This window comes from Marmota marmota, unplaced genomic scaffold, assembly GCF_001458135.2.
Source record: "Marmota marmota marmota unplaced genomic scaffold, marMar, whole genome shotgun sequence".
Lineage (NCBI taxonomy): Eukaryota > Metazoa > Chordata > Mammalia > Rodentia > Sciuridae > Marmota > Marmota marmota.
The window spans coordinates 34,388,480-34,401,466 of NW_026000249.1; the positions used below are offsets into that span (position 1 = coordinate 34,388,480).

General features: G+C 38.2%; 1 long non-coding RNA gene across 1 annotated transcript in view; it reads right to left on the reverse strand.

Annotated features, from left to right (window-relative positions):
* Nucleotides 1-1,350: 1,350 nt before the first annotated feature.
* LOC125614085 overlaps nt 1,351-12,987 on the reverse strand; it is a 21,859-nt gene continuing 10,222 nt past the window's right edge. Inside the window, exons 2-3 of the long non-coding RNA XR_007344729.1 lie at nt 9,127-9,371; nt 1,351-1,739 (exon numbers count right to left, since the gene is read on the reverse strand). This is a non-coding gene — a long non-coding RNA (uncharacterized LOC125614085). The remainder of the gene's footprint in view (nt 1,740-9,126; nt 9,372-12,987) is intronic.

A 12,987-nucleotide genomic window follows, 5' to 3' on the forward strand; every position in this document is an offset into this window, starting at 1 on the left:
CAATGGAAATTTATGATATTGTGGTACTGGTGCTCAGATAATCCACTGGAACAGAACAGAGAGGACAGAAACACACCCACGTATATGATCATGTGATTTAAGCCAAAGCTGTTCAAGCAGATAGTGAGAACATTTTCAATAAATGATGCCATGAAAAAACTTTGTGTGCAATCAGTGACTTGAAAAATTGTGCTCTATATGTGTAATATGAAATGAATTGCATTCTGCCATAGTGTATAACAAATTAGAATAAACAAATAATTTAATTTAAAAAGTAAATGGTGCCATGACAGGTACATACAGGAAGAGATTAATTTTTTTTAATATTTATTTTTTAGTTTTAGGTAGACACAATATCTTTATTTTACATTTATGTGGTGCTGAGGCTTGAACCCAATGCCTCTGAGGATTGAACCTAGTGCCTCATGCATGTTAGGCGAGCACGCTACCACTGAGCCACAACCCCAGCTCAGGAAGAAGTACAATTTGATCCCTACTCCACATCATATGCAAAAAAAATCAACTCCAGATAAATTATACACCTAAAAGTGGAAGGCAAAAACTTTTAGAAGACTATCTTCATGATTGTAGATTAGAAAAATAATTCCCAATGGGAAGAAGAAAACATTAACCATAAAAAAAAGACTGATGGGGCTGGTATGTAACTCAGGTCTAGAGTGTTGCTTAGCATGTGCAAGGCTCTGGGTTCAATTCCTAGTACCAAAATAAAAAGAAAGAATCCTGGCACAGTGGTACACACCCATACTCTCAGCTACTCAGGAGGTTGAGGCAAGAGATCAACTGGGACAACTTAGGCAAGACACTGTCTTAAAATAAAATAAAATAATAGGGCTCAGGATATAGCTTAGTGGTAGAGCATCACTGGGTTCAATCCCCAGTACCATACACAAAACATGACTGATGAGAGTATGTTTACAATGAAGTTTAGCACTTCTAGTCATTTAAAAGACAGTATTAAAAAAGGAAGAAAGGCCAGATGCAGTGGTGCATGCCTATAATTCTAGCAACTTGGGAGGCTGAGGCAGGAGGATCCACAAGTTCCAGGTCAGCCTCCATAATTTAGCAAGACCCTGTCTCACAATATAAACAAAAAGGGTCGAGAATATAGCGCAGTGGTAGAGAATTTCTGGGTTAAATCCCCAGTACCAAAAAATTAAAATTAAAAAAGAAGAAAAAAAGAAAGCTATCACATAAAAAGATAACCTGCAGCACATATTACTAATAAAAGGTGTACAGAATTTCAAACCAGTGAGAATAAGAGTTCACCTAGTACAAAAATGGACAAGGGATTTAACGGGCATTTTACAAAAGAGGAAATCCAAGGCTTCAATACACATAGGAAAAAGGTTTAACATTTTAGACATTAAGGAATACAAATTAAAACCATAATGAGATACCACTACATAACCCCTAGAATGCCTTAAATGAAAAAAAAAACTGACAGTACCAAGTATTGAAGAAAACATGATGCAAAAAGAACTCTGTTATTGCTGATGGTGATATGAACTGCTGCAACCACTTTGGAAAGTACTTAAGATCTATCAGTTAATGCTGAAGACATATATACAATACAGTGCACTGCCCTAATCTTGTACTGACTAGGTGACCTAACTGAATTTCTACCTTACCTTAACTTTGTTTATCTTTGAGGAAAGGATGCCTGAAGGCCAGAAGTTCCTCTTCAGGTGGGCTGGCTGCAACTGGTGTACCTGTGATGGCTGACAGAGTGACCTCCAAATAATCACTAACTTCATTATAATAAAACACATTAATATTCCTCCCCTGCCCCCTTTTTTTGTACCAGGTATTGAACTCAGAGGCACTTAGCCACTCAGTGCATTCCCAGCCCTTTTTATTTTTTTTATTTTGAGACAGGATCTCACCAAGTTGCTGAGGCAGTCTAGCTAAATTGCTGAGGCAGGCATTGAATTTGATCCTCCTGTCTCAGCCTCCCAAATCACTGGGATTACAGGCATGTGCTACAGCGCCCAACAATATTTCTCATCTTTATTCATCTATCCCTCCTTCTCATTTTTTACCTTGTATCTATAATCTCCTGACCACGTGGGGGGTGGTGGGGAGTTCAGTTGATCTTCAAGTTTATTGTCCACTTCTATTCTTAGCCAAGAGTAAGTCTCTTTCACTACTCAATTGGTGTAGCATCTTGTTATGGTTCCACAGAGGGAAAGTAGTAACAATTCCACTCATGGAATATATGCATATGTACAGCAGGAGACACATTCAACAATATTATTCAAAATATGTGGAATATTTCATAACAAAAGATTAAAACACTAATTTTTAAAAATTTGTGTTCAACAAATGTACAGTATCTACTGTCTTTGTAGGAAAATACTAAGGATATTTTCTCAGCTGCTTTTATTTGCATAATCTCTGAGAATGTATCTAACCTATCCACAAACTAATGAAGATGTGTGTGTGTGTGTGTGTGTGTGTGTGTGTGGTAACAGGGATGCTCTATCACTGAGCTACATCCCCAGCCCTTTTTATTTTTCATTTTGAGACAGGGTATCTTATGTTGCTGAGGCTGGCTTCAAACTTGTGATTCTCCTGCCTCAGACTCCCATAGTAGCTGCAATTACAGGTGGGTGCCACTATACGCAGCTAGACTGATATTCCATGTTAGGGGGATTTGGGAATGTATTACCTATTCAAAAAGTTAAATTAAAAAAACGCCAATAGAAAAAATGGAATTGACACATTTCTTTCTATTTCTCCTGCTAAGTATAGCTAAAAATCCAAAACATTGAACAAAGATAAGAAGACTAAAAGTTGAAGAAAAGAAGGCATTCTGGGAAGGGGCTCTAGAACCTAAGGAATGATACAACAGTGAATTCCCTGAGTTTTCTTCTGGCCTCAGATATCCTGGACTAGTGCTGGATAAGTTGGAAACCCAGAAGGGCAATGGGCTTGGATAAAAGCCCCAAGGAAAGCTTGCTGTCTAGGCAAAGATCTGAGAAAAGAGCAACCTAGCAAATCAAGAAAAAACAAAACAAAACAGAAAAGCTCCCTAATCCAGCCAAGCATTGACCCTCACCCCCATCATCAAAGGCCCAGTGGGCAGCCTAGATTTTCATCCCTGCCCTGGGGGGAATGAGGAATCTCTCCCATGCTATCAGTTTAGGCCATGTGGGGATCTCAGACTCCCACCCACACCCACTTTTCCACCAATGTGGAGTTAGAAGAGATCTGGTGGGGAGCCTGAAATTGTGCCCCTAACTGACAATAACAAAGCACCCCTCACATGAGACACAGTGGTGCACACCTATAATACCGGTGGCCAAGGCAGGAGGATTGCCAGATCAAGGCCACCCTGGGCAATTTAGTGAGACCCTGTCTCAAAATAAAATAAAAAAGCCTGGAGATGTAGTTTGTGGTAAAGCATCCCTGGGTTCAATCCTCTGTACTGGAAAAAAAAAAAAGTGCTTGCCCTTGCCAGGGTGTTAAAAAAAGGTCAGTGGGGATTATTAACTCCCACCTCCACTTGGCAGTAAGGGGAGAGTCCTGCTTTGTAGCAGAACAGTGTCAGAGGAGGTCTTCTATGAATTAGATTTAAATAATTTCCCAGATTCCCATAATTCTCCAAAACAACTAAGATGTACTGAAAATCAGGGATCTTATGAAGAACCAGGAAAATGTGAACTTGAATGAGAAAAGGCCATTAAGAGACACCAATATGAAGATGATATAGACATTAAAATAATCTGACAAATAAAGCTATTCCTATTACTAAGTGGAAATTTTAAAGCAGCCATCATAAAAAATATCAGTATCCTAAAAGAAATGCAAAACTAGAAAAGTCTCAGTAAAGAAATAGAAGATACAATAAAAAACTAAATGAAAATTTAATAACTGAAAAATAGAATAACTAAAATTAAAAACTCAGTGGATGGGCTCCACAGCAGAATAGAGAAAAGCATCAGAGAACTTGGGAGTAGAAGAATAGAAATTTCCCAATTTGAACAGAAAGCAAATTGACTAAAAAAATGAACAGGGTCTCAGGAGCCTATGAGACTATAAAAAAAGATTTGATATTCATGTTCATCAGAGTCTCAGAAAGAGAGGAGAAAGAATATCAGATGAAAAAGAATATATTTGAAGAAACAATGGCTGAAAAATTTGGCAAAATATGCCAAACTAGAGATTTAAGAATTTGAGAAAATCCCAAAAGTGTAAACCAAAGAAATCTATGCCAGGGTGCAGCATAATCAAACTTCAGAAAACTAAAGACAAAGGAAAAATTATGAAATCAGCAAGAGAGAAGTGACACCTTACCTACAGGAGAAAGATAAAGTGACAGCTGATTTCTTATCAGAAACCATGAAGGTAAGAAAAGGAAGTGGCACATTTTTCAAGGGCTGAATGAAATGAATTGTCTATCCTAAATTCTGTATCTGGCAAAATTATCCTTCAGACATGAAGGTATAATGACCAACAAGCATTATGAAAAGATGTTTAACATCAAAAATTATCAGGAAAAATGTAAATCAAAACTACAAGGTACTACCTTTCACACTCATTAGAAAGGCTAGAATCAAAAAAATAAGAAAATAGCAAGTATTGGTGAGGATATAAAGAAATTGGGACTTTTATACACTAATAGGAGTGTAAAATGGTGCAGCAGATTTGGGAAAGAGTCTGGCAGTTCCTCAAAGAATAAACAGAGCTACTATTTGAACCAGCAATTCCACTCCTAGGAGTATATACGTGAATATTTAGAATGACAACAGATTCGTGGATAAAGGAAATGTGGTATATCTATATAGTGGAATAATGTTCAGACATAAAAAAAATGATGTTGCAACATGGATGGGCCTTCAAAACATTATTCTAAGTGAAAGAAGCTTAAAGACCACATATTATATGATTTCATTCATATGAAATGTCTAGAATAAAGAAGGATATAGTGATAGCAAGTAGATTAGTGGTTGTTTAGGGGTTGGGGGACATGAGGAAGGGTGGGGAGAAGAAGAGGATAGCTAAAGGGTGGGGTTTGTTTTTGAGGTGATGAAATGTTATAAAATGGATTTTGTAAAGCTGGATACAGTGGTACATGCCTAAAATCCCAGTTACTCAGGAGGCTGAGGCAGGAGGATCTCTTGAGCCCAGAATTCAGGGATAGCCTGGGCAACATAGCAAGATCCTGTTTCTTTTAAAAAAAAAAAGGATTTTGCTACTTAAATTGTCCTAGCCTTGGCCAGAGGAAGCTCTTTCAAACTGGTTCCTGTGTCATTTGAACAGGTCCCATATTTTGAGCAGTTCCTTGCTTTCTAGCAGTTCTTCAGTGATTATTTTGTACTTTGTCTGTATTAGCTCTGGAGTAAGCCATTTCTCCCCAAAGCTCTAGTTCCTGTTAGTAATTATAAATCAAGGTGCACTCATGCCTGGCATGTCATTGTCTTTTCAGGAGTCAGAGCTAGGAATATTTCTTCTTATAATACAATGCCAACTTATAAATGTAGAAATGACAGAATTAGAAAAACACCATTAGGGAAACAGCATAATAATTCATTGTCACAGGTAGGAATCACTGATGTGTGCTATAATAAGTGGGCAAAAATATGAGAAATGGGGTATTTACATAGTCTCAAACTAGTCCTCTATGAAACACTTATTAATTACATTGGAAAGTGCAGATGCTTGACAGTACTTTAACCAGGTAGTCAAAGTAAACATTTTCAGTAACAGGACAAATGGATATTGAATGCCTCTCAACACAAGGCACTGAGAACATGGTGTCAATTTTTGTCAACTTCCTCTCAAAAATTGAATAATCTGAATCTAATTGTTTGCTATTAGCAAACCCAAATTGAAAGATTGTTTTTGAAACTGTCCATGTCATAAAGTCCAGAGTAAAGACTGACGAGACATGGCCACTAAATCTAACTTATGAAATGTTTTGGATCTTGGATGGGGGGTGTTGTAAAGGACATAATTGTGACACCTGGAGAAACTGCATATAAACAGTCCCAATTGATGATGGTTCAACTTATGATTTTTCTACTTTATGATGGTACAAAAGCAATCCCCACACAACCAGTCTGTTTTTCACTGTCAGTATAGTATTCAATAAATTACATGAGATAGTCAATACTTTATTATTAAACACACTTTGTGTTTGATGATTTTTACCTAACTGTAGGCTAATATAAGGGTCTGAGCACATTTGAGTTAGGCTAGGCTAAGCTATGATATTCAACAGATTAGGTGTATTAAATGCATTTTTGATTTATGATATTTTCAATTTACCATAGGTTTTCAGGATGTAACCCCATAGGAAGTTGAGGAGCATCTGTTTTAGATATTGAATATTAAATAATTAGACAATATATACTATATATTAGATAATACTATATCAATATTAAATTTCTTGATTTTGATAGTTGTCCCATCCTTTTTTGTGTGTGGATTGGGGATTGAACCCAGGTCCTCATACATTCTAGGTAAGCATCCTACCACTGAACCACATGTCTGGCCCTTTTATTTTTTTATTTTGAGACAGGATCCCACTAAGTTGCTGAGGCTGGCTTCAAACTTGTGTACCTCTGGACTCAGCTTCCTGAGTCACTGGGATTCCAGCTTTGCACCACAACACCTGGCTGAGAATGTCCTCATTGTTTTTTTTTTTAATTTTTTTTTTAGTTGTAAATGGACACAAAACCTTTATTTTGTTTATTTATTTTTATGTGGTGCTAAGGATCGAACTCAGTGTCTCACATGTGCGAGGCAAGCACTCCACCGCTGAGCCAAAACCCCAGCCCCAGAATGTTCTCATTCTTAAGAGATAAACATAGAAGAATTTAGGAGTAAATGGAAATTATATCTGCAAATTACTTTCAAATGGTTTGAAAAGTAAAAGTCATTTATCTATCTATTTATTTTTATTGTGCTGGGATGGAATCCAGAGCCTGGTTCATGTTAGGCAAGCACTGTACCACTAAGCCATACCCCCAGAACCCAGAAAATTAAAAAAAGATATATCTGGGTGTATACATACATACACATTCACACATAAATTGAGACAATGAAAGCAAAGTAGCAAAATGTTAATGATTATTGATTCTGGATAAAGGGCATATATAGTTACGTGTACTCTTTTCCCAAGTTCTCTTTAATCTTGACACTATTGCAAAATAAGTTACCAAAGAATCAAAGCTTTAAAATTCTTAGAAAATATAGGTGAATCCAGGCATGGCTGTTCCATGCCTGTAATCCCAGCTACTTGGGAGGCTGAGGCAGGAGGATTATAAGATCATGGCTNTATATATACAATTATTATTTATTAAAAATTAAAATTAGGAGCTGGGGTTGTAGCTCAGTGGTAGAGCGCTTGCCTCGCATGCATGAGGCCTTGGGTTTGATCCTCAGCACCACATAAGAATAAATAAATAAAAATAAACATAAAAAAATTAAAATTAAAAAATAGCAGACTAGAGGCTGGAGTTGTGGCTCAGTGGTGGAGGGCTTGCCTAATACATGTGAGGCACTGGGTTCAATCCTCAGCACCACATAAAAAATAAATAAATAAAATAAAGGTATTATGTCCATCTACAACTAAAAATATTTTTTAAAATGGTAGACTGGTTAAATTATGGACATCACATATGTATGAAAAAAAAATTACTGCCTAGAAACTTTAAACTGCTGAGTTAAAAAGGAGGTAGCCATGGTCTGGGGGTGTAGCTCAGTGGTAGAATACTTGCCTAGCATGCACAAGGCCCTGGATTCAATCCCCAGCACAAAAGAAGAAAATAACTAAAATAGTATGATTCCATTTTTAAACCTTGGCACTATGTATGTGTGTATATATGTGTATGTGTGTGTGTGTGTGTGTGTGTGTGTGTGTATGGTACACATACATATTTATGGTTCCACACATATACTCACACACATACATACATGCTCATGCAAAAGAAAAAACAACACAAAGAAAATATATAGTTCAGTGTTAATGATGGTTAACTTTGGGTTAACTTTTGGATGGTTAACTTTGAAAAATAACAAGTAATTTTCTATTCTATTTGTTAACCTGTATTTTCTACAATTTTATTATAAAATAATGAAATGAGGGGCTGGAATTATGGCTCAGAGGTAGAGCGCTCGCCTAGCACACATGGGGCGCTGGGTTCGATCCTCAGCACCACGTAAAAATGAAATAAAGATATTGTGTCCACCTACAACTAAAAAATAAAAATATTAAAAAAATGAAATGACATAAACCAAAATAATTTTTTAAAGTTTAATATTATCCCAATGACCATATAACCCTGAGTCCCTGTGGCAGCAATCCCTTTCCCTAAGTGACATTATAGGTAGGTGTGAAAGGAGGGCATTACGGGCAGGGTCTCTTGTTTACACAATCTTAAAGGGACTCCAAATGGGAAACTTGGTCTCTGCTGCAGTTCTCTGAGGGGGGTGGGTATACATTCAGGGAACCTGGCTACAGGCCAGTGCTGTCACTGCCAACTTGAGAGGCCTGCATTAATCTTAAACCTCCTCAAGCCATTTTACTTATATCTGAAAGAAGAAGGAAGAACTGGAAGGTCTCTAGAGACTGTGGTAGCCTTATTACCCTGCTAGTCTCAGTTTCAAGAAAAAAGATTTTTCTTCACCTAAATCAGGATAGACAAGTCAGCACTTCCTCAGAAGCCAGGGGAACTGAGGGCTCAGGTGGGGATTAGCTGAGTACCTGTAAAGAACCAATATAGAGGAAAGGGCTGTACTGGGTTGGGGTTATGTTTCCTTGGTCATGGCCGGTGGCTGCTCCCACCCAGACCTCAGCCTCAGATAGCCTGCGAGAGTTTCCTGACCCTCTCCCCCAGGATATGGGGTGGGCCTTCCATATCTCCTTCTCCATCAGCCACATGGCCTTTTCCACTGAAACCCATAGGGTTCTGGATGTAGTGACTTCAGACATGTGGTGCTTACTCTCAGCAGGAGGATCTAGATCTGTCTATGGGTCAGCAAGTATTAAATCTGTGACTTCCTATGACTCACCTGCCCTGACCCTGAGGCCCTGGGGAAAGGTCAGGGGTATTTCCTCACTGAATGAATTCCTACCCATGGGGTCCTTTCCCTCCTCACCTCAAGTGAGCTGCCATGTTTCTCTGCAGCCAGGGCCAGGGACGACTGGACAGAATCTCCATTGGCTGGCATGTTCATGCTGGGCCTGGGCCCTGATGACTAGACTCTTCCCAGGAGCTTGAAGCTGGGCTGGCATCTGTGGGCTCACCCAGGTCTGGCGGCACAGTTGAGCCTGGTTAGAAGGAAGATCCTGCAGTCCCCACTAACCGTTCTGGTCCAGGGACTCTGCAGAGGCTCCAAGAAAGCTGCAAAGACAGTGTGCACATGGTTAGCCACTCCCTGGTCACTCATGAATGCTTCCTGTAGGCACCAAGGGGCAGCTCACTATGCTGGATCTTTCAGAAGAGAAAAGTTCAGTAGAACCAATACCCACCAAATGATAGTATAGGATGTGGGAAAGATTCACAAAATTTGGTGTAAGATGAATGGGTGCCCGGTGGAGTGGCACATGCCTGTAATCTCAGCATTTTGGGAGTCTGAGGTAGGAAGATTGTGAGTTCAAAGCCAGCTTCAGCAAAAGCAAAGCACTAAGGAATTCAATGAGACCCTGTCTCTAAATAAAATAGGGCTGGGGATGTGGCTCAGTGTTCTGGTGCCCCTGAGTTCAATCCCTGGTACCCCCTGCAAAAAAAAAAAAAAAAAAAAAAAGAATGAGTGTTGGAGTTCCAGCTTTTCTACATTCTAGCTGAAATTTGAGGAAATCATTCTAAGCTGAGTTTGCTTGTCTTAAAAAAGATGAAAATACCTATCTTATAGGGTGTTAGAATTAAATGGAATATGTCTTTGAAGCACTCTTCCCTACCTAGCCCCTGGAATACATTCAATTATTGTTAAATATTGCTATTATTATAAAGTACAAGTCATGTTTTATTAACTACCTAATTTCACACTCATCTTAAGAGATAGGCATTACTTTTATTATCATTCCCATTTGCCATCTGATAGAGCTATTCATATAAATAAAGAAATCCTCCCCTCAAATCACCCAGGTTGAAGGGAAGGAGAGGGAGTCAAACCCAGGTATGCCTGGTTCCAAAGTACCTTTTCTTTTGGTAGTCTTGGGGATTGAAATCAGGGGTACTTTACCCTGAGCTAGATCCTCAGTACATTTTATTTCAGGAAAGGATCTCAATAAGTTGCTGAGGCTAGCCTTGAACTTGTGATCCTCCTGCTTTAGCCTCCAGAGTCACTGGGATTACAGGTGTGTGCCACAGCATCTGACTCCAAAGTGCTGTTTTTAAACTATTGAGCCATGTGGTAGTCTATATGTGGTACAGTCACAATAAACATTATTTCTGTTTCCAGTTGCCTTCAAAGTGCTCTGGCTGAGAGGTGACCATGTCACGAATGCATAAACTGAGATTCTATTATAATTCAGTATACATTTTGGGCAACTTATATAGCCCACTATCTTTTGTCAAAGATGAAAGCTTAAACTTACACTCCTACCTCACTATTCCCATCTGGGTTCTGAAAAAAAGCAGGTCTACACAGGTTCCTAAAACATCAGCCCAAACTGTCTGACAAAAACTGTCATGAATCGTGTGATCAACTGGTGTCCACAGGCTCCTTAAGTGAACACCAATATAGGCAATACATCCTCAATACAAAATTAACATTGATTTGCTCTAAGAATCAATTGAGCTTCTTGGGGACAAACCTGGCCTCCAGTAGGACCCTATAATTCACAGCCCACATATGTAATCAATGATCTTCATAAAAGCCTTAGTAGATCTTCCTGTCCATCACATACCAACTTACACAGTCCTTCAATAACCAATGTGCACAGGCCCCAATCCACGACTCATATTGGTCCACCCCAAAATGACTCCCAAGACTTGTAATACCTTGATGATCCCAGGCTTGAAATTGATCACTCACCACCTTAGTGCCCTAATCAATAAACTCATGGACTGAATCAATGACTTTAGATATTTAGATCTCTAATTCTTATTAAATCTCAAGAATTTCTACAGAGGTCCCAATCACTTAACCATATATGTCTCCAATTGTTCCCTTCTAGGATTCTTCCCACTTGTCACTTACTACCCCCAGATGAATGGCAGATATAGGCCTTGGATTATCTTTTGGATCCTAACTCATTGATCCTCCCCCATAGAAATCTCCCAATCTTTGACTCCCAGAAGAACCCAAACAACCAACTCCAAATTTGGATTGGTGTTGAATTTAAATGATAAAAACTTAAAACACTTTCAGGCAGAAACAACATGTTATTTGCAGCAAAAGAGGATTATAGAGCCACTAGACTTTGTATGGCAACACTAGAAGTCATTTAGAAGAAAACATCTACAGATTATTGAGAACTGAGATCCAAGAATTTGAAACTCACTCTGACTAGATATCATTCTTCTGTCAGAGCATAAGAAACACAACTTTAGACATAAAAGCATTTACTATATAATATGCTTATTTTTCCTAACTCAGAATGCTCAAGAGAATAGTCTAATTATAAACAGAATAGTAACAGAATCTTCAAAATAGAAGGAAAGTAGTTTTGGAAAATGACTTGCAACTGACATATACTTATATCTGAATAAAGATGATGTCATAGAGTATTTATTTATTTTTGCAGTGCTGAGGATTGAAGCCAAGGCCTTGTGCATGCTCAGCAAATACTCTACTACTGAACTCCTGGGCTTAAGCAAGCCTCCTGCTTCAGTCTCCCAGGTAGCTGGGAATACAGGTAAGTACCACCAGGCCTGGCTTGAGGGCTTTATTTGTTTAAACTTTATTTATTTATTTTTATGTGGTGCTAAGGATGTAACCCAATAACTCACACATGCTAGGCAAGTGCTCTATTGCTGAGCCACAATCCCAGCCCCTAAACGGCTTTTGATATTGGTCTGGAGTATCACCAAGGCAACTTTTAAAAATACCCATGTAATCACAGGGTAATATGTAGCCAAAGTTTGGAGCCATTGCTTACAATTAACTCTTCACACAACCTCTCAATCCTCTTAAAATCCTGAGGCAAAGAAAATAAGTTGAGGTTACCCATCAGTTCAACTAGAGAAGCAACAAAATCCTCAGAGCCCTCTTTCCATAGCACCTTGTTATCAAACTCTAGAAAGGCTCATGCAGGCTTCCTGGACCTTCATTGGTGGGCCTTTCAACTTGACTATGCTTAAAAGTCACCCAGCTTGTTTGGTGGAGCAGGGTTTTTGTAATTGAGCATTTAGAATAAATAAAACTATTGCTATTACTGAGTGGAAATTTTATTTAATTTTTAAAAATATTTTTTAGTTGTAGTTGGACAAGTATTTATTTTTCATGTGGTGTTGAGAATCGAACCCAGTGCCTTGCACGTGCTAGACGAGTGCTCTATAGCTGAGCCACAACCCCAGCCCCTGAGTGGGATATTAAATTTAGTATAATATACTGGAGGAACATAATGTTCAGGATTAATGTGGAGGTTCATCCATGCTATTGTAAATGGCAATATCTTTCTTTTTTAAGGCTGAATGATATTATTTCATTTTATATGTGCATTTTATATGCACACTGCACAATTTTATCCATTCATCTGTTGATGGACACTTAAGTTGAATTAAGGTTTTGGCTATTGTGAAGAGTGCTACAAAAAACATGGAAATTCAAGTATCTCTTCAAATGACTGAATCATTTTTTTGTATGTATATCCAGAAGAAAGATTGGTTGTTCATATAGTAGTGTTATTTTTAATTTATTGAGGTACCTCCACACTGTTTTCCATAATGGCTGTGCCAAATTACATTCCCACTAACATGTACAAGTGTTCCCTTTTCATATATATATATATATATATATATATATATATATATATATATATTCACTACACTTATCTCTTGTCTTTTTTATAAA